The 19,233-nt window shown below is 35.8% G+C and overlaps 2 protein-coding genes across 5 annotated transcripts in view; one reads left to right on the forward strand and one right to left on the reverse strand.

The window, feature by feature from the left end:
• Positions 1-19,233, forward strand: part of LOC141402023 (uncharacterized) — a 162,036-nt gene that overhangs the window by 75,297 nt on the left and 67,506 nt on the right. The window lies entirely within an intron of this gene.
• Positions 1-19,233, reverse strand: part of Rh7 (G protein-coupled receptor family protein rhodopsin 7) — a 131,327-nt gene that overhangs the window by 28,663 nt on the left and 83,431 nt on the right. The window contains exon 1 of one of the 4 annotated variants that reach the window (XM_073982641.1): positions 18,884-18,902. The exons of the other annotated variants lie outside the window; for them this stretch is intronic. The gene's annotated coding sequence lies outside the window, so the exon portion shown is untranslated. Of the gene's footprint in view, positions 1-18,883; positions 18,903-19,233 lie in introns of those variants that run through there. 4 annotated transcript variants of the gene reach the window in all.

Genomic DNA, 19,233 nt, shown 5'->3' on the forward strand with positions numbered 1-19,233 from the left:
ATGTGTGTTTTTCTATACTGTTTCCATATGAATTACAGTTTTTTGACACAAATTACAACTTTTTTGACTATATGAGTTTTTATACGAGTTATATAAGTTTTATTAAAACCCAAGGAGAATTTTTTTAATTTTTGAAAAAATTTAAATTTTTTTTTGTAAATGTTTTTTTACAAATTTTTGAAAAAAAAATTTTCGACATTTTGTCGAATTTTTCTTTTTAGTTTTTTTGGTAATTATTTTGTTTATTTGTTGGTGTTTGACCATCTTTAATACATAGGAAGATATAAAAACCACAAAAACACTCATATTTTGATGAAAAATAGTTAAAAAACTCAAAAGTTTAACTTTGACCTTGAATTTCTCTGTAACTACCGGAACGAACTTTACCGCTTATAATTCGTCTGAAAGCTGATTGTGTTATCTGTCTAACAAAAAAAGAATTATGATTATATCTCTATCCGTTCAAAAGTTACAGAATTTTGACCAGGAAAAAACGATTCTGAACCACTGTGCGACGTGGAGGATGGATGTATTACGACGTGAAAAGTTTGGCTACTACTTTCGAGAGTTACCGTGCGCACCATTTTAGCGAAAAAATTTGTGGGGGAGGCACTCGTAAGGATTGGACCGATATGGATAATTTTCGAACTTGATCTATGTTTGGATTATAAACCTAATTGATGGAACCGTTCGAGACTTATCCTGCGCTCCAGCTAGCCGGACGGACAAAAAGACGGACGGACATGGTTAAATCGACCCCTTAACCCTGAGCACAGTGCGCCTGAACCAACTTCAAATGGAAGGGGCTTACACCTGGGATGTTTTTGCGGATTCTGGAACTACAATGTTCATAAATGAGAAAAATGAAGAAAAAATAGCCGGAGGGCTTTTTAAATATATCACGGTCAAACTTCACATTTTTAGGTTTTCAGGATTTTGCTTGGAAACCGCAATTCCTATCGAAATGGGATTAGAAAAAATGTTGTACTGTGAAAATTCTCTACAAGATTGACCTTAATTGAAAAGATCATGTATCTTTTCCTAGGTTTTACCATTGCTATACCCTCAACATTAATGCTAACGACGGTATATACACTTTCAAACGGGCAAAATGGGCCTCATCGAAATAATGGTTTTAGACCCCAAGTATGTTTGGACGAAATCCGTTTCAGATAATTTGGAGTTTTTTTTTTATTTTTTTTTTTTATTTATTTGATTTGAGTTGATTTAGCCATGTCCGTTCGTCTGTCTGGCTGGCTGGAGCGCAGGATAACTCTCGAACGGATCAACCGATTCGGTCCAAAATTTGGCTTTCTTCATATTTTGTCTAAAGTGTTCGGAAAATTTGTGCGCACGATAACTCTTGAAGAGAGTAACCGATTTGGTCTATACTCTGCACATCTTGAAATTTCTACCATACTTAGATGAGGTTCTAATATGAACTAACTCGGTCCACTCCTTTGGGTACCTCCCACACAAAATTTCGGAAAAGTTCAGTTGAAGATCTGCTGTCGATTTGCTTTGACAACTTGTATTCACTGCCCCCCATACGACGGTACATGTTTCATCATGAGCAAGTCCATACTTCCTGAGAAAATAGCCTGAAAGGTACCGAAAACCCATATGACTCCGTGTGCAGTGGTTGGAGCGCATGATAACTCTCGAGCGGATAAACCGATTTAGTAATCGCAGTCGGTGCCGAAACTTTTTTCACCGAATCGAACTAAAACAAGCGTTTTCATTGTTAGGACAATATTCCGCACATGGTACTGGCGTGGTATTTTTTTGGTGACAGCTCTAGTGTTCAATATTTCACATTTGTGTCACAAGTGTGGATATGGAACAAATCGACAAAAATTCTATTTTTAAAAATTTTCCATAACTTTTTTATTACAATAAATATTCCCCTATATTTTTGCCCTATTATTAATAATTCAAGTCAAAAGATAAATATTTTCTTAAGTCAGCTCCACGTAGTTGTGACGCAAAACGTTAATGGAACATGGAACGCTTAAGCAGGACACCGACGATATGTAGTGGCTGGAGAACACGATAACTCACGAACTAATCAACAAATTTGGTCCAAAATTTGATCTTCGTCATATTTTGTCCAAACTTAGTTTCAGTTCGAAGATGGGCAATACCTTCCGGGCAGTACTTCCGGTACAACCCCCCAATATTTAAACAAATGTCACTAAAATGGTATGCACGATATCTCTTGAACGGGCAATCAATTTGCTCCAAACTTTGGTTCTCCTAATACTTTGTTCAAATTTAGTTTAACTTCTAAAATTGCCCATATCGGTCCTCTCCTTAGGGTACCTCTCCCACAAAAGTTCAAAAATGTTCGGAAAAGTTGTGCACACGATAACTCTTGATGCGAATGATCTATTTGGTCCATACTTTACACTTCCTAGTATATCTACCAGATATACCAGGTTGGAATATGGACTATATTTGTCAACTCCTTCGGGTACCTCCCACACAAAATTTCGGATAAGTTTTCTTTATGACCTGCTCTCGAATCACTTTGATTTTTATTGAAGCAACTTGCTTTCGCTAACTCCATTACGATGGTAAAAGATTTTTTCAAGGACAAGTCCATACATCTTGAAAAGTCCAAAAGGTGTAAAAATCCCTATGGTTCCACATGTAGTGGCTCGAGAGCACGATAACTCTCGATCTGATCAACCGATTTGGTCCCAAATTTGATCATCGTCATATTTTGACCAAAGTAAGTTTCAGTTCGAAGATGGACAATACCGGCCCACTACTACCCCCAATATTTAAAAAATGCAGAGCACCGATTTACTCGCGAGTGAAATTGGGGTGAGTTGGTAATTTTTTTTTGGGTGCATTTTTTTTTTTTGGTGGTGGGGAGGGGGCAAGTAACCCCCTCAATTGGCTCGCGAGTGGAATTCGAGCGAGTATTCGGAGCTATAAAAAAATGTCACAAAAAATGTTTTCACGATATCTCTTGAACGGGGCAACCTATTTGGTCCAAACATTGGATCTCCTAATATGTTGTCCAAATTTAGTTTAACTTCTAAAATGGCCCTTTCCGAAGATCCTTTGGAAATGCATACCTATGCTGTTCGTTGTGATCCTGTTTAAAGCGATATTATGTTTTCCGTGGTCGAGTCTATGCTTGCTGGCATACTGGTCCAAAAGTTATACCATGAACCACTGAAGTTACTAGTGGGCGCGATATCTATCGCAAAGATATGATTCCCAAAATAAGATCCACTTCCATATGGACTATGTCGGTTCATTCCCTTAAGTACCTCCTCCGCAACACTTTTGAACTTTAATCCTAATCCACATTTTTGTCCGTTCATACGCCCACAATTTTGAAACCCCCTAAATTCATAAGTTTTTATGGGGAAAAGTGTTTCAATATACACATGCTGAGTAGGGATATAACTTTTTGCACTTTTTTGCAAATATCAAAAATACCACCACATAGCCGTGTAGAGCATGAAAAACTATTATGAAATGTGGTGTCAATTTTTCTCTACCGCGAAAAAAGTTTCCGCACCAAATGCATTGAAGTTCTGTAATGCATTTTTTAATTTTATCTGTGATAACAACATATTTGCTTTTCATTAAAATTTTTATTTTTTTGTAGTCTAATTTAAAATCATTATCAAAGCGTTCTGGACCAATTTGTTCTAAAATCGCGCCATTTCGGCCCATATTAAAATTTTTTGACACTATTGCAATTTTTGGTTTTTCTTTATAAACTCGTGAATTTTATGTTTATATTTTTTTAACCTATCGGACAAGAGAATATGGAGTCATTTGCAACTAATTCGCGAAAGTTACAGGCTGTTTTTGTTGACTTTGCCTGTGAGAATTGTATTTTTTTTTCTATAAATATTTATTCAAACAAAGCAAATTTAAAATTATAAGTAGAAAAAGCATCAAAAGGGTTTTAGTAATCAAAGTTGGTGCGGAGACTTTTTTCACCGAATCGATCTTAGAAACGCGTTTTCATTATTAGGACAAAATTCCCCACATGGTACTGGTGTTGTATTTTTGTAGAAAACAAATACGATTCTCACAAGCAAAGTCAACAAAAACAGCCTGTAACTTTCGCGAATTCGTTGCAAATGACCCCATATTCCCTGGTCCGATAGGTGAAAAAATAGCAACATAAAATTCACGAGTTTATAAAGAAAAACCAAAAATTGCAATAGTGTCAAAAAATTTTAATATGGTCCGAAATGGCGCGATTTTAGAACAAATTGGTCCAGAACGCTTTGATAATGATTTTAAATTAGACTACAAAAAAATAAAAATTTTAATGAAAAGCAAATATGTTGTTATGACAGATAAAATTAAAAAATGCATTACAGAACTTCAATGCATTTGGTGCGGAAACTTTTTTCGCGGTAGAGAAAAATTGACACCACATTTCATAATAGTTTTTCATGCTCTACACGGCTATGTGGTGGTATTTTTTTGGTTATAGCCCTAATGCTGAGGATATATCACCGTCGGCAAAGCCGACTGATACTTTTTTACTTGTTTATTATATAACGGCTATTATCTTTATAACAATTTTTTCAAGGGTTATGTTACAAAATCCTGGTCCTGCATAATTTTTTATGTTCTCTCCACATAGTGGTGTAGGCTACAAAGGTCAAAAAAAAAAAAATACACATATAATTTACTAATAAAACACATTGAAAGCAATTTTAAAAATTTGCTTCTTTGTAATAAATTTGTCATAAACATGATGTCGTCAATAAAGATTTACTGACATGTAATTGAATGTTTTTTTTTTCGTTTATCTCTATTGATTTTGAATAAAAACGGCACATTTTATGCTGACATTATAGACTTGCCTGTGTCAGTAGATCAATGAAATAAGGATAAAATCCTGTCGTTTCCTTTTTGTTTTACCACTTGTAGCTGTCTTCGCATTGAGTTTTCTTTAGACGGTTACGATGTAATCGTTTGCCAAACACAATCCATAAAGCATTATGGAGCGAAGAGAACACACACAAAGCGATACATAAAAACAAGCACGTTTTTCTTATTTTCATTTTCACATAATACTGACACAGTCAGCAGAATATTCGTTTCCTTTTTATACTGATAATGGTTGTGTTTCCTATGTTCAATGTTTGTGTTTTTTTGGTTATTAGTGTCAATCCGGCCCAACAGCACCAAGAACAAAAACAAATTGTCATTGAAGCCCCAAAAAAATCCCCTCTTGTGGGGGCGGGGATGAGCAAAGAAGCGAAAACTTCCTCCTTTCAAATTATCTGGAAACCATAAGCACGTGATAAAACCATAAAAGGGCTTAACTTTTCTGGTGTTAATAAACAAGTACGAACGAGTATTTATTGAATCCGCATGCTAAAACAAGAACGGGATTTCCCAAAAGTAAGAAACTTATGGTAGATATGGGATAGATGAACATGCAATTTCCTAATAAGCTAAATAAGATAACATGCGCGTCAATTTCTGTAATGAATTTTTGTTATAATTCCAGTATAAAGGATTCAACAGGCGAAGAAGGATTATCGGTAAGAAGAGGAAGTAAATAATGTTAATTAATTAAATGGGTCTTGCCAAGCAGATGGTGTTATTTTGTGTAATTACTAAACATACACATTTTGTGTGGTGTTGTTAATCTGGCTCTGGTTTATTACAAAGGTGTAAAAATGTGGCTGCTTCCATTGTTGTTGTCACAAAACTTCTGAAGTTAGTTGTGTAGGCCTGGCTGGGCAGTTAAAAAGGTCCGTATTGTATCTGTCGAGACAGCTGTTCGTATCTGTCGAGACAGCTGACACTACAGCAGCGATAGATGTGAGATGGAAAAATCTGGGCTGAACTCAAGTAAAAGCAAGTAAGTAAACAAGTAAAAAGTATCAGTCGGCTTTGCCTATGTGAACTAAAACTTTCATCTACGGACAGATCGAATGCATTTAGGGCAGACTTGTCCACGGAAAACATAATTTCGCTTTAAACAGGACGACAATGAACAGCATCGGTATACATTTTCAAAGGATCTTCGAACAGACCATAAACTACATTTAGACACAAATGTTGAACTTTTATGGGGGAGACTCCCGAAGGAGAGGACCGATATGGGCATACCATTTTAGTGAATTTTTTTTATATATTGGGAGGAACAAACCATGGGTTTTTTACACTCTTCGCGCTGTTTTCTGAAAGAAATATGGACTTGCCCCGGAAAAAAAATTACCATCGTAATTGAGGCAGCGAATGCAAGTTGCTTCAACAACAAGTAAAAAAGTATTAGTCGGCTTAGCCGACATAGATATACCCTAAGCCTATGTGAATTGAAACTTTCGTTTACGGCTAGATCGAATGAATTTAGGGTCTTTTCAGAATTTTGTGGCCATTTTTGGACATTTGAACTTACCGACAAAAATGTGGATTATTAGTCCATTTTGGAAGTGGATCTTGTTTTGGGAGTCATATTTTTTCTAATATATATATCGCGCCCATTAGTCGTTTCAGTGGGTCATCGTATTACTTTTGGACCGGTATGCCAGGAAGCATGGACTTGTCCACGGAAAACATAATATCGATGTAAACAGGACCGCAACGAACACCATCGGTAAACATTTCCAAAGGATCTTCGAACAAACCCTAAACTGCACTAAGACACAAATGTTGAACTTTTATTAGGGACGTTCCCTAAGGAGAGGACCGATATGGGCTATTTGGAAGTTAAACTAATTTGGACAAAATTTTAGGAGATCCAAAGTTTGGACCAAATTGGTTGCTCCATTCAAGAGATATCATGCATACCACTTTAGTGACACTTTTTAAATAATGGGGGGAAAGTACCGAAATTTATGAATCGGTATTGCCCATTTTCGAACTGAAACTATGTTTGGATCGGTTGATCAGTTCGAGAGTTCTCGTGCTCTCCAGTCATAGGGGTTTTTTAGACCTTTCGGGGTGTTTTTTATTTATTTTATTTATTTACTTCCATTTATGTAATAAAAGGCCTATAAGACCATATAAAATATTACACAGCTTACAAATCCAATCCTGAGCGTATACAATTTTCTATTACAAATAAAATTTAATTCATTAAAAAAAATATTACATACGAATGTAATTGAACATTCAAAATTAGTTATCCTGGCCCCTCAACCATAAAACTATTTTAAAAATACATAAGTAGATGTCCTAGCAAACAATAACTTAAATACAATGTTCAAAATAGTTTGAAGGAATCAATTCTTAACGTGCTGCAACGTATTGAATGAGTTTTTTCTTAAATACATTATTAGTATAGGAAAATATTCTGAGTTCGTGGGGCAACACATTCCAACTCCGTGCAACCCGTACTAAGAAAGATCTTGCATAAACATCCTTCTTGGTATAATAGCCTGTGGGTTTCTGGAAGAATGGAAAAACGAAAAAATTCTAGCTAAAGACGTAGGCTTGTTAGTCTTTATTACATTATAAAATACAAAAAAAATGGTAAGAAACGAAGTTATTAAATGAACAACCCAAAAAACGCTTAAAATGTTCAGAAATGTGAGATCTCATTGGGACGTTATATACGAAACGTACAACAACTGCATTAATAATTTTCCGTAACCTAGAAAAGTGAATACCGATACAACCAGATACAACTTCAATACCATATAGAATATTAGACATCAACAAGGCATGAGCGAATTGTTTTTTTTTGTATAAAGCGGCATATACAAGTTTAATGCATAGATTTTTCTTAATGAAGCCCAAATTTTCCAGATAAAGTATCAATATGATGTATAAATAAGAGTTCATTGTCAAGAACAACACCCAAGACTTTATGGTGCGTAACAAACTCAATATTACTATCAAGTAATACAATTTTTAAATAAGGAAAAATATTTTTGACCATGCCAAACAACATTGCTTTAGTCTTTGTCGAGTTCACTGTGAGACAGTTAATTGAAGCCCAACATAAAAATTGACGAAGACGTGTATTAATGGTACTTTCAAGAAAGGATAAATTGTCATTGTAACCAGTAAATATTAAAAATATATCGTCAGCAAACTGGAACGTAGTGCAACATTCAGATTCGGTGTAATCCACTAAATCATTTCCGTAGAGAATAAATAAAGGTGGCCCTAATACTGACCCTTGCGGAATGCCACTGTAAAGACGTATAATATCGGACTGATAGCCATTTGCAACAACATACTGAAATCTATCATTCAGATATGAAAGTATCAATCTGCATGCAGTCAATGAAAAATTAAATTTATCCCTTAGTTTTGTAACCATAAGGGCAAAATTGACAGAATTAAACGCTTTTGAAATGTCAAGAGATACTAAAACATTTATTTTATTATCATTCAGATTATGGCGGATAAAATCTGTTGCTTTCAGAAGTAAATGAGTGGTGTTGTGGCCTTGCCTAAAGGCATATTGGGTATGAGATAACAAAGTAGATGTATGCTCTAAAATTTGGTTTTTTAAGATCACTTACACAATCTTGGAGATGGTTCATGAACATTCTTGGACTTCGGAATAGGCACAACCCGAGCCGTTTTCCATGTTTGTGGATATGTAGAACTAGTCAAAATAAAGTTAACGAGCTGTAGAATAAGGTCTGAAATATACGGATACACCAATTTAATGAAGTGTATGGGTATTTCATCAATACCAACCGATCTGGATTTTATCTTGTTCAAAGCCTCAGAAATCTCAGCATCCCTAACACACCGAAAAGAAAAAGAATTGTTTTCAGTGAATTGAGTAAAATCAATATCAATATCGGAAGAGAAATTACTATGTGCAAAGAAATTATTAATGTCATTGACATCAATATTAAATTCTGAATTATCCTGACCTGTACACCCGGAATTTTTTAGTATTTTCCACATTCCGGCTAAATTGGTGTTAGCAAATATGCGGGAGTAGTATTTTCTTTTAGGTCTGCGCGTTACCGTCCTGGCCTTATTCCTGTACTTGCAGTACGTAGACCAATTTTCTTGACATCGGCTTGACTCGAAGGCTGAAAAAGCCAAATCTCTAACCGACCTGGCAAATACAACATCCCTAACCTCAATCCAACGATTTGATGTAGTATGAATTTTCTTACGAGTAACTGGCACACACGAAAAAAGGTCGACTAAGAGATTGGAAAATAAGGAACACTTTATGTTTACATCAACCGCACCAGAAAAATAATTCAAATCAAAGTCTCTTAGGAAAGAAAATAAAAGCTCCCAATCAATACGATTATAATCAAGATACTCTATAAATTCAGACGGGCAGCGTACATCAAAATTTAGAGACGAAAATTTAAGAGCGTGGTCAGAAACAGACGGACATTGAACTTGATTAGAGTACTTTATAAACGAAGCATCACTAACAAGTATGACATCAATAAGCGATGCAGACCTTCTACTTAAATCAAAGTGCGTTGGTCTGGAGTTATGAATTATTGACATATTGTGTCTGGTACAAAAAGATCGAAAAATACTTGATTAAGAAACATCGAAAAGATTCAAGTTAAAGTCACCTAAGACTACAATATTTGAATATTTAGAAAATAGGTCAAGATGATTATGTTCAAATTGGGATAAATTGCCAGTAGGCAAGTAGACCACACCAACTAAGACTTTCACATGGTCAAACATCAACTCTATAAATAGTGATTCACATCCTGCCTTGGAAATTTGAAAAACAATTTTATACGAAAGTCCATTCTGCACAAATATTCCAACACCTCACCCTCTGCCTAGAATTTGTCGATGATTACGACACAATCTGTATCCAGGGATTGAAACAGCATTGCTAGAAACTTCAGGTGATAGCCAAGTTTCCGTTACAGCAAAAATATGAAATATATTATCTTTAATTATATGCCTTATTTCATGAAGCTTAAGTTGGGGTTTAATGCTACGGCAATTTAAATGTGCCACATCGAAATCATGTCTATAAGAGTCAAGAACAGACTTGATATAAAAGTTATTGTTTACCACAGGACCGAGGTTATCATTAAAAGACATCATAAGAAGAAAAATACGTTGGTGAGGGGAACCAAGAAAACATGTATACTAAAATTTTTATCAAATATAAATGCATAAAATAAATTCAATCATAATCATATTCACACAGCTGATCATGAAATAGCATATAAGAGCAATTATACATTAAAATTGCAAAAGAAAGATAACACTGGTCAACACGACTTTGGTTTCAACCGAAGTTGTTGTTGTTTCTAAATGAAATCGGCGAGCTATTTTCAAATCTGGTCACGGTTTTTCTCCATCAGCTCTTGTTCTTGAGATATAGCTCAAAATCGGGTTTTACTAGTTTTACCCAGAATTTCGTTATTTTCGGATACAAACAAATATTTTTTTGTCGGTTTTTCGACACTAATATTTTAAGAAGATGTTATACGCTCGATACAAAACGTTTCTTGAAATAATTATGGCGAATATATATCAAAAAATATAGAAAATATACCATGAATTTTGTAAAAATTGCATATTTTGAGTACTTTAAGCTGTAATTACGTCATCGGGGGAAGTCATAGGAACTTCATATGGCATTCCTGGTATGCTCAGGGTGTCTATTATATAGTCCTGTATTCAAATATATAATATAAAGTTCATAGCGCCCACGATTCGCCCATAACCTAAAAATCGTCATGAAGACTGCCATTGAAAAGTAAATGGCATATTTGGTAATGATATCACAGGTAAATGATTTCCCTTTAGCAGTCTTCATGACGATTTGTAGGTTATGGGCGAATCGTGGGCGCTATGAACTTTATATTATATATTTGAATACAGGACTATATAGTAGACACCCTGAGCATATCCGGAATGCCATATGAAGTTCCTATGACTTCCCCCGATGACGTAATTACAGCTTAAAGTACTCAAAATATGCAATTTTTACAAAATTTATCGTATGTTTTCTATATTTTTTGATATATATTCGCCATAATTATTTCAAAAAACGTTTTGTATCGAGCGTATAACATCTTCTTAATATATTAGTGTCGAAAACCCCGCAAAAAAATATTTGTTTGTATCCGAAAATAACGAAATTCTGGGTAAAACTAGTATAAACCGATTTTGAGCTATATCTCAAGAACAAGAGCTGATGGAGAAAAACCGTGACCGTGAAAATAGCTCGCCGATTTCATTTAGAAACAACAACAACTTCGGTTGAAACATTCAACTTTTTCAATTTTGTTGAGCAGTGTAATTAGATACAATTATGAAATGTAGTGGTAAGAATCCGTTAAGATGACGACTGCTCAGCACCAGTTAATAGCGATGTGCATTTGTTGGAATCTGCATAGATATCGGTTCCATTAGGAAATATTAGTTTTGCCATCAGTTTATTCGAGTTTAGAATTCGAAATTTTGAAATGATATTCTGCCTTCGCAGCTTTCTACATATTGAATTGAGGTGCGCTGCACCAGGAGAGAAATGCTCATTTAAATACACACGGCTAGCCAAGTCACCACCATCACCAGTCATCAAATCACTCACTTTGAGAGCCCTCATTTTGAAATACTCCCTCATAATAGAGTCTCGAACGGATACATTGTTGAATTTAACAAGTATTTGTTTTTGTTTGTTTATGTATGAAACGTGATTTATATCTGGACTTGATAAGGACACATTAAAAAGCGTACCTAAAGCCAGAACAGGTGCAATCAAATCAGGCAATCCAGCAGGTAGCCCGCAAATTAAGATGTCGGCGCGATTTAGCCTACGGTGCAACACATTAATCTCAGTCTCAAGCTCAGATATTTTTGATGACGTATTAGTTTCAATATGTTTGATTTGTTCTCTCAGTTCTAAGTTCTGAAAGACATGAACACATCTCATTTTTAATATCTGTCAAAGATGTTTTAATGGTGTTGAGTGCTGTTTCTTGGGTCAAAATGAGGCCATCAAATTTCGCACTAAGGTTTCTTATATTCCTAGCCACTCCACTACTGCTAGTATCTTTACCATTAGTCTCACATTTGGCACATATGAAATGGTTAAATTTCATTGCTTGCAATGTTGCCAAATCCTTCTCACTCAATTTTGCACAAGGACCATGCAGCCAGTTTGAGCAAAGTCGACACTTAATGCATCCTTTTGTTTTGGTAATCGCGCCACTACAATCACCACACTTCAGTGGTTTCGGCATTTTTAGTTGAATCAACAAGAATTAGCAACAAAAGAAAAAACAGCGAACAGCAACAACAACAGCAGTATCCAAATCGGGAATTAGTAAACAACAATAAGCAGCTACAACAATAATAGTACCCAGAACAGGAATAAGTGAACAGCAAAAATTATGCAATAACTCAGGTTTCTTAAATAATTGCGTGCAGTAAAAAGTTTGGTAATAAATTATATTCCATGCAATACTTCACAATTGCCAAGTAAACATTTAAAATCACAAGTTGTGGAAAGATGCAAGGAAATTTTAAATAGAAAATATCACTTTAAGTAAATGATCAGCTGCTGATGATGACTTCCAACCTTCGAACAACCCCCTCCGAACCACCCCACAAATCACTTATTTTTATTTTTAATTTTACTTTTATTTTTTATGTTATTTTATTTTTTTTTAATTTTTATTTTTATTTTTTTTTAATTTTATTTTTACTTTATTATTATTTTATTTTTATTTATTTTTATACCCTCAGCCTTTAGGCTAAAGAGGGTATTTACACTTTGATACGACCAAAAATGTGCCTCATCGAAATAATGGTTTTAGACCCCAAGTATGTTTGTACGATATCCGTTTCAGACAATTTTGAGTAGATCTACCAATGTCCGTCCGTCTGTCTGTCTGTCTGTCCGTCTGTCTGGCTGGTGCGCACGATAACTCTCGAACGGATCAATAGATTCGGTTCAAATTTTGGGTATCGAAATATTTTGTCCAGATTCGATTTAAGTTCGAAGATGGGCCATATAGGTCCACTCCTTCAGGTACCTCCCCCACAAATGTTCAAAAATTGTCGTAAAACTTGTGCTCACGATAACTCTTGTAGGGAATAACCGATTTGGTCCATACTTTGCACATCGTGTAATTTCTACCAAACTTAGATGAGGTTCCAATATGGACTCAATCGGTCCACTCCTTCGGGTACCTCCCACACAAAATTTCGGAAAAGTTCAGTTTAGGACCTGGTCTCGAATCGCTTTGATTTTTGTTTACTCAAGTTGTATTCGCTGTCCTCTATACGACGCTGTAAGTTTCATTAGGGGCAAGTCCATACTTCCTCAGAAAATAGCCTGAAAGTTACAAAAAACCCTATGACACCGTGTGTAGTGGTTGGAGCGCATGATAACTCTCGAACGGACCTGCCGATTCGGTCCAAAATTTGGCTTTCGTAATATTTTGTCCAAAATTAGTTCACGTTCAAAGATGGATTATATCGGTCCACTCCTTCCGGTACCTCCCCCACAAAAGTTCGAAAATGTTCGGAAAATTTGTGTGTGCTATAACTCTTGAAGGAAGTAACCGATTTGGTCCATACATTGCACATTATGAAATTTCTACCAGGCTTAGATGAGGTTCCAATATGGACTCAATCGGTAAACTCCTTCGAGTACCTCCCACACAAAATTTCGGAAAAGTTCAGTTTAGGACCTGCTCTCGAATCGCCTTGGTTTTTGTTGTAACATTTTGTATTCACTGTCCCCTATACCAAGGTACACGTTTCCTCAGGGGCAAGTCCATACTTCCTGAAAAAATAGCCTGAAAGTTGAAAAACAAACCCTATGACACCATGTTTATGGGTGGAAGCGCAAGATAATTCTCGAACGGAAATGCCGATTCCGGCCAAAATTTGGCATTCGTAATATTGTTTCCAAACTTAGTTTAAGTTCGTAGATAAGCCATATCGGTCCACTCCTTCAGGTACCTACCCCACAAAAGTTCAAAAATATTCGGAAAAATTGTGCGCACGATAACTCTTGATGGGAGTGACCGATTTGGTCCATACTTTACACATTCTCATAATATCTACCAGATATAGATCAGGTTCGAATATGGAATATGGAGTGGACAAATATCCACTCCATCCCGTACCTCCCACACAAAATTTTGGATAAGTTCACTTTAAGACCTGCTATTAAATAATTTGATTTTTGCTGAAGCAACTTACATTCGCTGCCTCAATTACGATGGTAAAAGTTGTTTCAGGGGCAAGTCCATACTTCTTGAGAAAACTGCCCGAAGGGTATAAAAACCTTTTATGGCACCCCCATGGTCTATGTCGGTCCATTCCTTTAAGTACCTTTTCAGCAAATTTTTTGAACTTTAATCCTAATCAACATTTTTGTCGGTTCATACGAGACCAAAAATTTTAAACCCCCTAAATACATAAGTTTTTTGTGAAAAAAGTGTTTCAATTTGCACAGGCTGAGGGTATATCTCTGTCGGCAAAGCCGACTGATAATTTTTTAACTTGTTTTATATTTATTTTATTTTTATTTTATTTATTTGTTCATTACTCACTTTTTCTCTTCATTTTTGTTCTCGCGTCCCATTTGTACATGTATTATTTATCATTGCCAAGTAGCAAATAATGCAAGGATAATAAAATGTTCTGTGGAATAGCATCCACATTTTGCAAGAGAACGGATGAACTTAGCAAGATGGCGGAAAAATTAAGCAAGAAAGCACAACCACTGTGATAGTCAAATTTGCTAAGTACAAAGAGAAACTGAAAAGTAATTTTGTGGAACAAAAAAAAAATATAACTTTTCAAAAGGGCTACTTTTTGATAAGTGCAAAGTGAAAAGCGATAAATTGTTTCGTGCAATAGGGCCCTGTTCTTAAAATGAACTTATCTGACATTTTGTGTGGGAGGTACCCGAAGGAGTGGACAAATATAGTCCATATACGAACTTGATCTATACCTGGTAGATATATTAGGATGGGTAAAGTATGGACCAAATCGGTCACTCCCATCAAGAGCTGTCGAGAGATATTTTGCGATCCAACCAATACACACGGTGTCATAAGGGTCTTTTGTAACTTTAAAGCTATTTACTCAGGAAGTATTGACTTGCCCCTATTAAAAATTGTACCGTCGTATATGGGACAGTATATAAAAGTTGTTGTAAAAAAAATCTAAGCGATTTGAGAGCATGTCCTAAACTGAACTTTTTCGAAATTTTGTGTGGAAGGTACCCGAAGGAGTGGAACAATTGAGTCCATATTGGAACTTCATCTAAGCCTGGTAGAAATTTCACGATGTGTAAAGTATGGACCAAATCGGTTACTCCCTTCAAGAGTTATCGTGCGCATAAATTTTCCGAACAATTTCGATCTTTTCTGGAAGAGGTACCGGAAATAGTGGACCGACATAACCCATCTTCAAACTTAAACTGAGTTTGGACAAAATATTACGAAAGCCAAATTTTGGACTGAATCGGTTAATCCGTTCGAGAGTTATCGTGTGCTCCAGCCAGACAGACGGACGGACATGGCTAAATCAACTCCAAATTGTCTGAAACGGATTTTGTCCAAACATACCACGGTGCTCTTGAAGCAACTTTAAATGGAAGGTGCTTGCACCTGGGAAGTTTTTGCGGATTCTGAAACTACAAGGTTCATTGATGAGAAAAATCAAAAACCAAAAAAAAAAAAAATCGCCTCAGAGCTTTTTAAATAAATCGCGATTCAAGTTGAAATTTTTAGGGGTTTTTTAGGTTTTCACGATTTTGCTTGGAAACCGCAAGTCCTATCAAAATGGGTATAAAGAAAATGTTGTAGCCATGAAAATTTTCTACAAGATTGACCTTTATGGTAATTTCACAGGTTTTACCGTTATTAAGATATAGAAGTTCAAATTGGAACAATGAATTGACTGTATCGCTACCTTATAAAGCAAGTTCATACATAGGGCGCCTTAACTAACATTTAGTGAAAACCGCTTACACCTGGAAAGTTATTGCGGATTTTTAAACAGCAATGTTCATAGGTGAGAAAAATCCAAAAACAAGAAAAAATCACTGAAGGGATTACGAAGGGATCGCGGTAAAAATACACATTTTTATGTTTATTTTAGGTTTTCGCGATTTTGCTTGGAAACCGCAAGTCCTATCGAAATGGGGCTTAAGAAAATGTTGTAGCTGTGAAAATTCTCTAGAGGATTGGCCGTTATGATTTGTTCATAGGTTTTACCATTTTTGAGATATATACATATATGTTAAAGTTAGGTGTTCACGATTTGCTTGAAACCGATAAGTCTTATCGAAATGGGACTAGAGAGAATCTTTTAGCTGTAAAAATTCTCTACAGTGTGGCTTTTGTAATTTTTTCCTAGGTTGTACCATTTTCGAGATGTATAATTTTAAGTTGGGAAATTGCAGTCATGACATTTTTATACCCTCAGCCTTTAGGCTAAAGAGGGTATTTACACTTTGATACGACCAAAAATGTGCCTCATCGAAATAATGGTTTTAGACCCCAATTATGTTTGTACGATATCCGTTTCAGACAATTTTGAGTAGATCTAGCAATGTCCGTCCGTCTGTCTGTCCGTCTGTCTGGCTGGCTGGTGCGCACGATAACTCTCGAACGGATGAATGGATTCGGTTCAAATTTTGGGTATCGAAATATTTGTCCAGATTCGATTTAAGTTCGAAGATGGGCCATATAGGTCTACTCCTTCAGGTACCTCCCCCACAAATGTTCAAAAATGTTCGGAAAAATTGTCCGCACGATAACTCTTGTAGGGAATAACCGATGTGGTCCATGCTTTGCACATCGTGTAATTTCTAGCAAACTTAGATGAGGTTCCAATATGGACTCAATCGGCCCACTCCTTCGGGTACCTCCCACACAAAATTTCCGAAAAGTTCAGTTTAGGACCTGGTCTCGAATCTCTTTGATTTTTGCTTACGCAAGTTGCATTCGCTGTCCTCTATACGACGCTGTAAGTTTCATTAGGGGCAAGTCAATACTTCCTGAGAAAATAGCCTGAAAGTTACAAAAAACCCTATGACACCGTGTGTAGTGGTTGGAGCGCAATATAACTCTCGAACGGATCTGCCGATTCGGTCCAAAATTTGGCTTTCGTAACATTTGTCCAAACTTAGTTCAAGTTCGAAGATGGATTATATCGGTGCACTCCTTCCGGTACCTCCCCCACAAATGTTCAAAAATTGTCGCAAAACTTTTGCGCACGATAACTCTTGTAGGGAATAACCGATTTGGTCCATACTTTGCACATCGTGTAATTTCTAGCAAACTTAGATGAGGTTGCAATATGGACTCAATCGGTCCACTCCTTCGGGTACTTCCCACACAAAATTTCGGAAAAGTTCAGTTTAGGACCTGCTCTCGAATCGCATTGGTTATTGTTGTAACATCTTGTATTCACTGTCCCCTATACGAAGGTACAAGTTGCTCACCCTATGACACCATGTTTATGGGTAGAAACGCAAGATAATTCTCGAACGGAAATTCCGATTCCGGCCAAAATTTGGCCTTCGTAATATTGTTTCTAAACTTAGTTTAAGTTCGTAGATAAGCCATATCGGTCCACTCCTTCAGGTACCTACCCCACAAAAGTTCAAAAATATTCGGAAAAATTGTGCGCACGATCACTCTTGATGGGAGTGACCGATTTGGTCCATACTTTACACATTCTCGTAATATCTACCAGATATAGATAAGGTTCGAATATGGACTATATTTGTCCACTCCATCCCGTTCCTCCCACACAAAATTTTGGATATGTTCACTTTAAGACCTGCTATTGAATCACTTTGATTTTTGTTGAAGCAACTTACATTCGCTGCCTCAATTACGATAGTAAAAGTTGTTTCAGAGGCAAGTCCATAGTTCTTGAGAAAACAGCACGAATGGTGTAAAAACGCCCTATGGCACCCCCATGGTCTATGACGGTCCATTCCTTTAAGTACCTTTTCCGCAAAATTTTTGAACTTTAATCCTAATCAACATTTTTGTCGGTTCATACCAGAGGTCCGCAAAATGCCACTCGCTTTTAATGCGTATTCGCGATTTCGTGCTTTTTTCATTGCTTGCTATTGCCATCTCTGTTTAATGCTATTGCTTGTTTTGCCTTTACTTTCATGAGTGTGTGCCAATTGCACACACACAACACACTACAAGAGCTCGTTGCCTTTTTTGCATTACAAAAAGCAGTAGATATTTCTGGTCAAATTTACATGTTAATAAACATAAAAAAATTAATGTTGAAACAATAAAAACAATTACTAGTTTAGTTTATCCTCTTATTAAAGAAACTCAAAGAAAAGGCGAAATTTGGCAAATGTATTCATTTATTCAAACAGAAGATGGTACGATACTGTGTGGTGGTATGCAGTATTGTGCATACTGCATTTGCGAATCGTGTGAATACAAATGTAAAAGCAAGCAAGCATGCACTAAAGCAGTGAATCATTTTTTGGGGTGAATCTGCTTTTTGCATATTCATATTTTTTATATGCAAGGCACTGCACTATTCGCTTTTGGGAAAAGGCAATAGAGTGTGCCTTTTATATGCATTTTGCGGACCTCTGGTTCATACGACCAAAATTTTGAAACTCCCTAAATACATAAGTTTTTTGTGAAAAAGTGTTTCAATTTGCACAGGTTGAGGGTATATCTCTGTCGGCAAAGCCGACTGATACTTTTTTACTTGTTTATAAGGAGGCGATGCAGTCAATGCATTGTCCCAATTTGAACTTCTATATCTCAATAACGGTAGAACCTACGAAATTACCATTCAAGAGCACCGTAATACTTGAGGTCTAAAGCCATTATTTTGATGAGGCACGTTTTGCCCGTATGATAGTGTATATGCCCTCGTTAGCATAAATATTTGTTGTGTCGCCCTAATGTACATATATTGCGATTTATCTTATCGTATTTGCACTTACAAAATTATCCACAGGAAACGCTGAACCACAAATGATTAAATGTATATAATTAATTGTATGCGAACTGCTTAAAAAGTCTATTTTCTAAATACGTACGTACATACATACATATATACATAGTTACTAGATTTGAACAGCAACTTAAATAAAACACTGTTAAAAGTTAAAAATACTGTTTTTGATGTCATTCGACCGATTCTACCTGATTTCATTATTTTACATATTTAAATTTATAAATATGTATATTTGTTGACAAAACACGAGTTTTTAAAATTTAAAATTTTTGCCACGAGTTAGCCGCACGTAATCTTTAACTTAGTGCTTAAACTTCTTTTTTCTTTTCACTTTTG

Source organism: Musca autumnalis, unplaced genomic scaffold (assembly GCF_047663935.1).
Source record: "Musca autumnalis isolate F117 unplaced genomic scaffold, ASM4766393v1 scaffold_4, whole genome shotgun sequence".
NCBI classification, from domain to species: Eukaryota; Metazoa; Arthropoda; class Insecta; order Diptera; family Muscidae; genus Musca; species Musca autumnalis.